Below are 11,876 nucleotides of genomic sequence, written 5' to 3'. Positions count from 1 at the left end.
CCACTTCATCGCAATTCAATTGTAAACATCACCATATTCAATTATGTTCCTCATCTTTACATCTAGGTTTGAATAATTTCTTCAAACAATATCAAAGTAACACACACATTTGGTTAGAAAATAAAATGCTATAGACATAGGATTAGAAAATAAAAAGAGACAGGAAGGGGCATGCCTGACCTCTTCTTGTCCAGATGGCTGTGCCACGTCCCACATTCAGCTGCCTCTGCCCTTCCTGGTGGGACCACTATGTGTTTCATTTTTGTCTCCCCAAGTACGGACTGCTTATGACTTTCTGTATGATAAGTAAATGTTGAACTCCCCTCTTCTTGGTAACTTTATATGTTTTTTCCAGTTTTGTTGAGATAGAATGACATACATCACAGTGTAAATTTACGGCATACAGCATAATATATGAAACGACCGCAATCAGTTGAGTTAGCATCCATCATGCCACCTAGAGACAATAAAAAGAGTAAACAAAGGCAAAAGAAAAAAAGCTTGGTAGCTTTCAGTGACATAGAAGTATATTCAGTGAGATGATAAAGCCCTACCTACCCTTGCTTTCCCCTTATTTCTGGTTTTTCATTGCAACACCTGTAAACCTTTGGCATTCCCAGAGGTAACATTTGCCTTTTCCTCCATAACCGTGACACCCCCTTGTTCCATCAGCAGGTTCACATGTAATTCCTCTTCTCCAAACGGGCTAAGGAATCCTGTCTGACACGCCTCCTTTCCTGTTCCTCAGGTGTATGACCTCTCTCTCTGTTTCCAGGGAGAATTACTATGTCAGGGTCAAATGAAAACTAACACCGTCCCATGTACTGGTGTGCTCTAAACTTGGACCCTCCCCTCCCCTCTGTGAGCAGTTGGTACTGTATGGGCTCTTTCTCTTTTCCTTGCTGGGAGAAGAAACATTTCCTCTTCACCATATCACTTTCCTATGTCCAAAGTCCGTGTCTTCTGGAAGTGTGATCCCAAAAGGCGGTGGTGCTCTTGACTTTTATCCTGAGTGGGCCAGGCGTGCCGGCTGGTACCCACTGGGCGAGGCTGAACATCCTTTTCTGGGGAGTGTTCTGTATTAACCTTCGCTAACCTTTTCCAAAGTTTTCTCTGCTCTCTCACGAACTGCTACTAGTCAGGTGGTGGAATTGTAGGCTTAATCTCTATGATCTCTTCTGGGTTCTTTTTTTTTCATCTTGTTTATGTTCTGGTAGAATTTTACTGTTGATCCTTTTATTATTTTTAGCAGTTTTTATTTCCAAGAGTCCCTTATTTTCTTTTGTTTTTTCCAACTGTTGCTTACTAGTGCAATGTTCTGCTTCATGATGACTTTCTAATCCCTGGAACTAACTGATGATTTTTTTTATTTTTTATACATTGAGCACTTGTTTTCCTGGTGTTTGGCACCAGAAATCTTAAGGCTTCCATTTATAAGCTGTAGGATGTGTACTGATGCTGGTGCTAGTGAAGTCCAGCAACCTGTCACACGTGGGTACCTGTCCCCAGCTGACTGCTGCTTCCCTCAGCCCCTGAGCGCATCAAGGTCTCCCTCTCCGAAGAGGTCGCGGATGGGGACTTGGCTAATGCTAATAATGTGTAGCTTTGCTTCCCAGGACTCCATCAGTCAGTGGCTCTGGCCTGAGAGAAGGCGCCTCTCCTGAGTGGGACATGCAGCTCGGCCCACACGGGGCATTTGGGACTTCGGTAAGGAGTGGCCTGGCGTCCCGTGGGGTAATGCACTGTGCTCCATCCATCCCCGGCCATCCTGGATCCCCGATCAGTGCAGCCACTGCTTCTCTGCGGGGCAGCCTGGCCACCCTGCCCACCCACACACTCAGTGTCTGCACAGGGCCCTCTGTCGTCCCCCAATGCGAGAGACGACAGCTTCCTCTGTGCTCAGAGCACACGTGCTGACACCGGGCACCTGTCCAGCGTTCACAGCATCTTCCTGAGGCCCTATGCCAGGTGCTTGGTGCTGGCCAGGCAGACTCTGCTGGGCCCACCGTGGGCCTCGGGCCCCCTCCCAGCTCCTGAGCCTGTGTATTCCAAGTCAGCCCCAGCTGCCTCCCACAGTGTCCAAGAGTTCCAGGGCAGGGAGGGGCGCAGGGCGGAGGCTTGAGGCGGCTTGCTGGGTGGTCCCTATGCCCCGCCCGTGCGACCCCACCCAGTGACAGCTGGCTGTGGGCAGGGGCTTGGCCACTGGCTGGGACAGAGACCCCGCCCACTAAGCTCATGGGAGGCACCAGGTGAGCAGCACCGCTGGCCTCCCTATGCTCACATTAGCATCCTAGTGCACGACCAGCAGTGCCAGGCTCGGGGACTTCTTAGCGCCCCTAAAACCCGCTCACAGACCTGCCCCAGGGGCCTGGGAGCCGGACAGGCAGAGGTTGTCGCGTGGGACCTGTGTCCAGAGGGAACGGGGAGCAGCACGGTCCTGGCCGGACCTGGCACGCCCGCTGGCACCTGGGTCCCGGGGCTGGGACTCAGGTAAACTTCTAATCCTTTGCCTAGTGACTCACTCATTATTACCTGCTCTGTTGTGACTTGGCACAGGACAGTCAAGTCTGTAAAGTAGCATGCTGAAATTTACCTTTGGGGGGGGTTGTGTGAGAATTCCTGGGAAGCTCTGTCCCCATCAGCTCGTGTCTGTCGGGCTTGGGGCCTTCTGTTGGTGGTATTCTTTTTCACCATTCGGGAATAAAAAAACATTTCTTCCTCTTCTGAGTATATGAACATATGAATTATCCCAAAGTCTTGGATATATTTATTTCAATTTTTGTCTTAGAGCTGGGAAGGTGATTACTGTCTGGTGGGTTAAAAATTGTAACAGAAATTATAACACTTTAAAATATTCAGAAACTTATATGTGCAGGAGGAGGACTCCTGAGTAACGAGGGAGCATTACTTTTCACGATAAATGGCAGGTGGAGCCCAAACATGGGTTTTATTTGACTTGTGGGGTGCCTGGCACAACCAGTGACCAGCTTCAGGCCTGATTTGCTTACATATAAAAGAGACAATTACAGAGTCTCCCCCCCCCCCCCCCACCTTCCGTATCTGTCTCCACCCAATGCAGAATGCATGCAGTTGCAATAAAGTACTATTTGGGGGAGGCAGCTTTGTGGTCAGAATGCTTGGCACACTCATCTTTTAATGTGCAAGTCTGATTCTATGACTGCAGTAGCTGCTTATCAACGTGAAGAGAGTTGAGAAGCCAGAGAACACATTTGCAGCTGCAGAGGTTGGCTTTCCAGTCTAAATTCCCCGCAGGTGTAAGCGATGCTCATTCATTGCCCTCACCTATGGGTCGCTCATCAGCTCTGGGATGCTCTGCGCCTAGGGACGTATCCGTGGAAACCCATGTGTGCTCGTCAGCTGGGTTCTTCCAGGCTCTTCCGGGCAGCTGCAGGCACAAGTCAGACAGTGCCGTCTCAGCATGTTTGTTCTTCAACTGAATTACCTTACTGGGTTACCGGTCATCTGGGACAGTGGAAAGCTAGCTTCCGAGAATGCATTTTAATTCTATAAACAGAATGACTGTTGTGTAGTGCCACAGAGTTAATACCAGCATTTGAAGGAGAATGGAGGACATCTCAGTGCCAGAGTAATTCTAGTTTATCGTAGTGAGGACATCTTGAATGAAATCTGCAGAGGGAGTGATACTAATCCGGCATGGAAGCAGAGCAGGACCAGAGATTTCTCATCTCTGTGGAGAATTCAGTAGGGAAATGAACCTTGCTGTAGAGAAAATGTTCCAGCTAGCCTGAGTTGGAGCCCCGGCTCAGCCTCTTAACTAACTGTGTACTGAGGGAGAAGTTAACTTTTTAATGTTCTTCCTTATAAATAAAGTTTACCTATAATGAAACGCACAAACCTTCAGCGTGCCCTTACATGTTTACCTGTGTGTATCCCTTATTAACCATAGGGCTGTGTAACATGTTCATCACCCTCCGGTCCCTTTCCAGTTAACCCCTTGTCCAGAGGTAACCGCTGTTCTAGTTTTTATCATCACAAATTAGATTGGTCTGTTCTTGAAATGTATATACTTGGCATCACAGAGTATACCCATTTTCTGTCTCTGGCTTTAGATCAGCATAATGTCTGTGAGACTCACCCCTGCCGTGTGTATCAGCCGTTCACTCCTTTTTATGATGCAGTATTCTGCACCAGGTTATTTTTCCAGTTCCTTGTGGATGCATTTGAGCTTACTTTTTTTTTTACACTAGTATGACTAAAGCTCCTGTCCACGTTCTTCTACAGTTCTTTTGGTGAACGTAGCACACAGTTCTCTCAGGTGCATATGTACCTGGGAGAGGAATTGCTGGATCATATAGTGCAGGTGTGTTTACCTTTATTAGAAGCAGCTAGAGAGCTTCTCCACAACGATTGTACTGTTGAGCTCAGCAGCCCACACTGTGAGGGCTCCATAGCCTCGCCATCACCCGCTGTTGCTGGTGTATTTATTCTAGCTGTTCTCTGTGGGTTTAATTCATGTTTGCCTGGCGATCAGTGGTGTTGGGCACCTTTCCATGTGCCTGCGGGCTATTTCTTTCTTAGCCCATTCACCTGTCTACCCGGTCTCAGTCTTGCAAATGAGGCTTTTGGGCATGGTGGAAAGAAGACAGGATCCAGGGATGGTGGGAAGACAGGAGCAGGGTCATGAAAATGGCTTATTCTGAGGCTAAATTACAGTCGTTTGGGTCACTGATTATATTTATTAGGGTGACACTAGCTGCTTTTATAATCCTCAGAACGTCAGTGGCTTAGCAAGATGGAAGTATGTTTTTGCTCACCTGACTGTCCAAGGAGGGTGGTCCCAGCAGGTAGGTGGCCTCTCAAATAGTGAAGTAGGACTCCAGGCCACTACCATGTGGCTCTGCAGGCTTTGCTACGTGCCTGCAAGGTCTCTGTGCTCCTCTTCGGCCCTTCAGAGAAAGGGGAGAGCCGGGGTGGGGTAGGGAGGAGGGGGCTGGGTCAGACAAGAAAACGGCATGTACACCTGTTCTCACATCCCACTGCTGCGAGCGTCCTGACATCTAACGTTAAGAGAGAAAATGCAGCTTTCTACCCGGGAGCCTGCCTGTGGTGTGCCAGGGCCGAGGAGACCATGGGTTTCTCTGCTCATCTGAGTCATGACAAAGACTAACCTCTTTGATCTGCTTCAAAGAGCAAGGAATCTGTCAAGTGCTTAAGAGGATCTTAACCCTTCCTCCCATTCTCTGCATTCCGTAAGATTTGGAGAGTGACCACAGAAGTCCAAGTAATAATAACTTTCTAAAACCCATTTCATGATGGCTTTAAAATGCTTTGGTGAAAGCTTTTCCCCGTTACAATTTTATCTGACATCAGATACTTATGAAAATAAATGTAATTTAGAATCAGGTAATCAAATCACTTTGTCTTAGCATTAATATTTTAGGACCTTGTGATTTTAAAATTTAAAAAGGTGGTCAAGCAATTTTTTTTTGTGTGTGTGTGACTTATTTGCAAACGGCTCCTAACCCTGTCCGTGGGGAAATGCCAAGCAAGCTGTTTTCTCCGAAGGCACTCTGGATACATTTGGGAGTTGCTATAATCATCGCAGTGTTGTTTTGTGATGAAAATCCTCAAGCAGTTGTAAGAGAAAGATTGCCTCGAATCCTTTAAACCCTGCGTCACCTCGTTGTTCTAGCTCTTAAAGAGTCCAGTGCTCATCACTGATAGAGGACGGGAGGCAAAGCAGGGGAAGAAGGAAGGAAGGGGGCCGAAAGGAGTGAGCGTGAGCTGAGGGGTACCCGACTAGCCCTGCATGTGGGCTCCTCAGGCACCGCACTTCCCTGGAGCAGCGCTGTCAACGGAACACATATGTGAGCCCCTATGATCAGTGCATCTCAGGTATCATTTCAACCTGCAAGTGATAAAAAATTATTGTTTTTTTTTTTTGAACTAAATCTTTGACATCCGGTGTGTATTTTACAATTCAACCACCCCTCAATTTGGATACTGTTTTCATTGGAGATACTTGCTCGATATTTAGATGCTATAAAATATACAAACGCATCATAATTTATGATTCACACACCCGAGTCATTCCAAACATACATTAAAAGTTTTCCTGTGGCGGAGTCCTGTCTTGGTTTTTAAATTTAAACTCAGATGAATACGGGTCAATTTTCAAGGACTCAGCAGCCCCGTGGGGCTTGTGGACTTCTAGATGGACGAGTGAAACCGTCCAGCTGGTGCTGAGTTCAGATGGTGAGCTCTGGGAAGGCAGGGATTTCTTGCCTGGCCCTGGGGAAAGTGCTTGAGGAATATCTGTGGTTTAAAACATCATCACTCCCATGTTAACGTATGCAGGGTTGAGAGTGTGGTTAATAAATAAGCTAACTTAGCTGAACAGATGAGGGAAAGCCAGTCTTCCAAAACTAAACCTGTGTTTCCAAAATTATTCCTGATGAGCCTTCAGTGTGAAGCTCTGGAGACCATGGGGGGTGCTCTGCCTTTGTTGGGAGGTGCCTCTTCCAAGTCCTGTGGCCGGCAGCTCCAAAAAGGTCCATGTTCATCTCCACGCAGTGGCCTGGATAGTCAGCTATGGGGGAAATACTCCAGCTGCCCTTCCCAGAATCCACTGGTTTGGAGTTGAGAAATGTAAACTAAAAGAAAACAAAGTCAAAACAATCAAGGTTGAAATTCTGAAAAAAAAAAAAAAAATCGTATATCCCCATCACATGTCGCTCTGAAGAGGAAACAATTTGTTGCTGTACACATCTGGTTTACAAAAAAATTGTCCCTCAGTGTGAAAAATGGACACTCTCTATTCTTGGAGGACGGGACTGTTCTGTGAGGACTGCGCAGATGTTACTGGTTGAGTGTTCCAGCCACGGGGCGTTGTGTCACTCAGACTTTCTTCCTTGATTCGATAGCTCTGGGGGCTTCCTCCCCGCGTTCCTTTCTCATGAGAACCACATATTTCCGATGTGCATCCGCGGTGTCGTGCGCTGTCCCCCGCTTGATTCATGAGTGTGTCACGGCCAGCAGTTCACCCACTCCATGTCAGGGAGGAGCAGTTGCTCAACCCCGGCTGGGATGGAGAACAGGACCGTGGAAATCCTGGCTGACGGACTTCAGGACCCGGGTGTTCCCCAGCCGTGCCTTCCAAGTCCCAGGACTCCAAGTCCTGGCAGGTGCGCAGCTGAGCCGCCAGGGGCTGGAGTCCTGGGTTAACCAACAATGCAAATGACGGTGACAGGAAGCCTTCATTTTATGGATACTGCCTTAAAAAAAAAAAGAGAGAAGTAGCAAAGCAGAATTTGATTTCTGGGAAATCCCTAACTACTCAGTATTCAGAAAACCAGAACAGCCCTGGCTTCATGGGCAATGGGTGGGTTTTCCCAGACTTCCACCAGAAAGCGCCACTATTGCTCACTGCAATGTGCAGTGTCTGAACCAGAACAACTCGTCGGATATACTCCCCCCTATGGAATGGCCTACCTGTTGGGGGTTCAATGGGACCCCACAGGTGTGAGGGGTGTCTCACTGTTGCAGGAGCCCCAAACACAAGGGTCCTGCAGAGTTAGGGCCACTGGGACCGGGGAGGAAGAAGGGAGGGTGAGGGAAGGCTGCTCTTGCAGACGCCGTCCTGTCCCCCTCCAGACCTCGGACCTCGTACATCTCGGGGTGTGCCCTGTGTCTGCTCCCCTGTCCTGCTGCCGTGCCTCTGTCCACGACTCCTGCAGGGCTGAGCTCAAACGCTGACTGCTCCGTGTGGCCCCTCTGAGCTGCCCCGGCAAAGGGAAATGCCGGCCCTGAGCCTTCCCGTGTGGTCCTCCCTCCTGTCCTTGTCTCGTTGAGGAGAGACTGTCCATTCCTGCCTTATGGCAGATGACTGTCCAATGTCATCTGCCTTACGATGACATTGTCATCTTGCCAGCAGGCCAAACACACACAGCCTCCCCAGCAGCAGAGAATGCTAATCGCTGTTCACAGAACGAGGGGTCCTGCAACTGACCTGGCAGGTGGGAGATGGAGCCCTGCCCGGGGAGGGATTAAGTGGAGGGGTTAAGTGGCGGTCAGTAGACTGCACTTGCTCCATCTTCCAAAGCCCTGTACTCTCTCCCCGGACTTGAAAATCTAGACGGAGGACTGAAACCATCAATATGCTCAATTATAAAAGAAATCTTACTTGCTTTTTATTCAGAAAGCCTTTTTGTTGGGCGCTCTCCCAGCTGTTACCTTTTCTTCCCCGATCAGTTGACACTTGGAAATGATTTGTGTTGACTCATTACAATTTTATTTCCACCTCCTTATATTTTCTCAAAACCAAGTTACTCACAATCCTCTCTGTGACCCCAGGAATGCTCTGGTTGCAAGGAGCAAACATTAGCTCGATCCAGCTGTGACCAGCCACAGGTTGTCCCAGCGATACCATAGGCAATGTTCTAGACACGGCGGGCAGGCAGTGCGCCACACGGCACCTGGGAAGTCGGGTGCTGGACTGTCCCTCATCACGTGGATTGTCACCTTTGCTCTTCTCCGCTCTCTAGTTAACCTTCCTTCCAGCACACCTGACACATGGCAGCCAGCATCCCTGACCTGATGCTCCACTGTCCACGGCTGTCCAGCTGCCTTGCCTGCATTCCCAAGTGAGAGCAGCTGCCGGACCAGCCTGGCCCATGAGCCCCATGTCACCTGGTGTCAGGGCTCGGTGGCTAACCACAGGCATGTATTCTCACACAGTTCTGGAGGCCAAAAGTCCAAAATCAAGCCAGCTCCTTCTGGAGGCTGAGACAGAGACTCTGCATGAGGCCTATGTCCTCGCTGCTGGTGGGGACACCTACTCCAGTCTCTGCTTCTGTGTGTCTCTGTGTCTGGCCCTTCTGTCTCTGATAGGGACAGTGGTCATTGGCTGCAGGGCCCAGCCTAATACAGGACAGGCACATCTAGGGATCCTTACCTCAGTGACATGTGGGAAGACCACTTTTCAAATAAGGTCATGTGCTGAGGTTCTGGGTGCACGGTACCTTCTAGGGTCCAACATGATGGGGACCCACGACAGGAGGTGTGGTCAAGGCGCTGCAGGGCCCATCCCCCGTGCCAGGAAATGCCTGGCTCCTGCATGTCTCTACCAGGAACGTTGTTACTTTACACTGTAATTCCGTACATTTGTCTCCAAGTAAAGTGCGCTGCTGAGATGTCCCTTCCTCTCAGTGGCCCTCTGGGACCTTTCTCCCCAGGGCGGCGGCGCCAACTCCTCCGCGTCTCCGGGAACTTTCTACGCACGCCCTGCGCACACCAGCGCTGGCCCCTCGGGTGGACAGCACCCTGTTGACAGGTCTGTTTTCCCACTTATGCTGTGAATTTTTCCTGGGTGGGACCTCCGCCTTCCTCCACCCTGTTTCCACTGTACCCAGCCCAGAACCTGACCTTGAATTGTGTCCGTGGGTCAAGCTTCTTCTCCTCCAACCTCAGTGTTGCTTTATCCAAGTGTCCAGTCATGTGTCACTGTTCACGGGCGGGGGGGGGGGATGTAAGCTGAGAAGTGCACATTAGGCAGTGTCGTCGTTGTGCAAATACCACCGAGGGCACTCACACACACCTAGGTGGCATACCTACTGCATACCTCGGTTGTGTGGTCTAGCCTTGGCTGCAAGCCTGTGCTGAGTACTATAGGCAGTTGTCACACAGCGTTAAGGTTTGTGCATCCAAACATATCTAACCATAGAGAAGGTCCAGGAACAATCTGGAATGAAAGATGGAAATGGTGCACTGCACAGGGTGGTTACCAGGAACAGAGCCTGCAGGACCGGACGCAGCTCTGGGTGCATCAGGGGCTGAGCAGTGGGGGGGGGTGCAGGCCAGGATATACTGTTCATGACTGGAGACTTTATTAACACTGCGCACTAGGTGCACGATGTATAAAAAATGTTTTTCTTCCTTTATAAACTTATAAATTCAACTTTCTGACTCTTGTAATAATAGCATAGCTTAAAACACAAACATATTTAACCTCTCTACAAAAATATTTACTTTCTTTATAGTCTTATTCTATAAGCTTTGTTATTTTTTTTAATTTAAAAACTTCTTTTTAAGTGAGAGGAGGGAAGATAGTGAAACAGACTCCTGCATGAGCCCCGATCAGGATCCACCTGGGGCCGATGCTTGAATCAACCGAGCTATCCTCAGTGCCTGGGGCTGACGCTTGGACCAACTAAGCCACTGGCTGCGGGAGGGGAAGAGGTAGAGAAGGGGGAGAGGGAGGGGAAGAGAAGCAGATGGGTGCTTCTCCTGTGTGCCCTGATTGGGGATCAAACCCAGGACGTCCATTCTACAACCTTTTTAAAATTTTAATTCTTTTTTTATTTTACTCTTTAAACATTTTTTTGTTGTTGGTAAAAACTGCGACACAAACCCACACATTGACATAAGCTACACAGGGTCATGATCTCAGTATCACTCTCCTCCTCCGCACCCTGTCCCACTAGGAGGTCTCCATGGGCAACAACACGCACAGAGCTGTCATCTCCTATGACAACAACGCATAGTGTCTCCTGAGGGACCAGTCCTGGGGCTCTGCGTCAGGAGGTGTCACTCTGTTCAGAAATGTGTCCGTGGTTGGCTTGCTTGGTTTGTCTCTCTTTTTTCATTGTAGGTTTCCTTCTAAGCAGACAGTGCACAGTGAACATCCCTGTGCCTTCAGGAAAGCCCTTCAGCGTTGGGGCACCTGCAAAAGCTCCTGTCAAACCCCTGCTGAATTTTCCCAGGGGCTCTTCTTGTCTTTTTTGTTGCTATTCGCCTTTGTCTTGCCTCTTCCCCAGCTCGGCAGTCCTGTTCCAGCTCCAACGCCGCCTCATTGGTCAGTTCCCTGGGAGCCTCCTCTCAGGGCTCCTCGGGGTCGTCCTGTCCACACCAGGGTGAAGTGGGTTGCCATCCCAACTATGGTCTTGCTGAGTTTTGCAGCCTCCTCATCCTTGGCCAGTCCTTCGCAGTCATAGACAAACCCTTTGAGGGTCTTCTTCCAGACACTGGTCATGAGCTCCTTGGAGACATCACCCCAAGCCCAAGCCAGGTCCTTGATGCAGTCATAGATGTTAAGGCCCTTCCGGAGTGTCACCAGTGTCTTCTCAGTGTCTTCTTCAGGTGCAGTGACAGCCTGGTCACAGGTCCCCTTCAGAGAGTAAGAAGGCCTTTCAAGCTGCCGTCACCCCTCAATCCATTGGTTAGATCAGAGAGGTGATATTTGAAGGGAGAAACACCATTTCGATTTGGGGATAAAGATCACCAATAAAAGGAGGATGCCGGGAGCATTATCAGCATGGAGCAAATCTTGAAAGGCACATGATTCTCCAAACAGTGCTTCTCCCTCTCACTGGTGTGGCCATTCAGGAGGGCCTCATGGAGGAGGAACAGAGACATCCATGATTTCTCACTGCTCCTGCAGGGCACTGGCCATGTGTGCTCACTAATGTGCCTGAAGCCCCTGGGCTTCTCACTGTGCCAGGTCACAGAGGGTGCCAATCTGTAGGCTGTGACATTGGCCCCAAGGAGCACTGTTAACCAGTATTTAAAAGCCTTGAGACCTGGCATTGACTTGGCCTCTGTATGCGTGGAAGTTCTTCCCAACATCTGTTTCTGGAACAGGGAGGTTCCATCCACAGGAGTGATGGCTCTGGTGAGTCATTTTCCTCCAGTCAACCCATCCAGAGTTCCCCAAAATTCTTCAGTGGCCTTCACACCAGCAACTTGCTGACTCACCGCTCACTTTTACACTGTGTAACGGGTGATGGTTCATGAATCGTGGACACCACTCAGAGCCAGAAGGAGACTCAGCACCATAATCGGGTCCAGCCTTTGCTTTCGACATCACAAACACATTTTTGCTTTGGCCGTGGCCATCA

This window comes from Saccopteryx leptura, chromosome 1 (genome assembly GCF_036850995.1).
Source record: "Saccopteryx leptura isolate mSacLep1 chromosome 1, mSacLep1_pri_phased_curated, whole genome shotgun sequence".
NCBI lineage: Eukaryota > Metazoa > Chordata > Mammalia > Chiroptera > Emballonuridae > Saccopteryx > Saccopteryx leptura.
Note: the sequence above shows the minus strand (reverse complement) of the source record.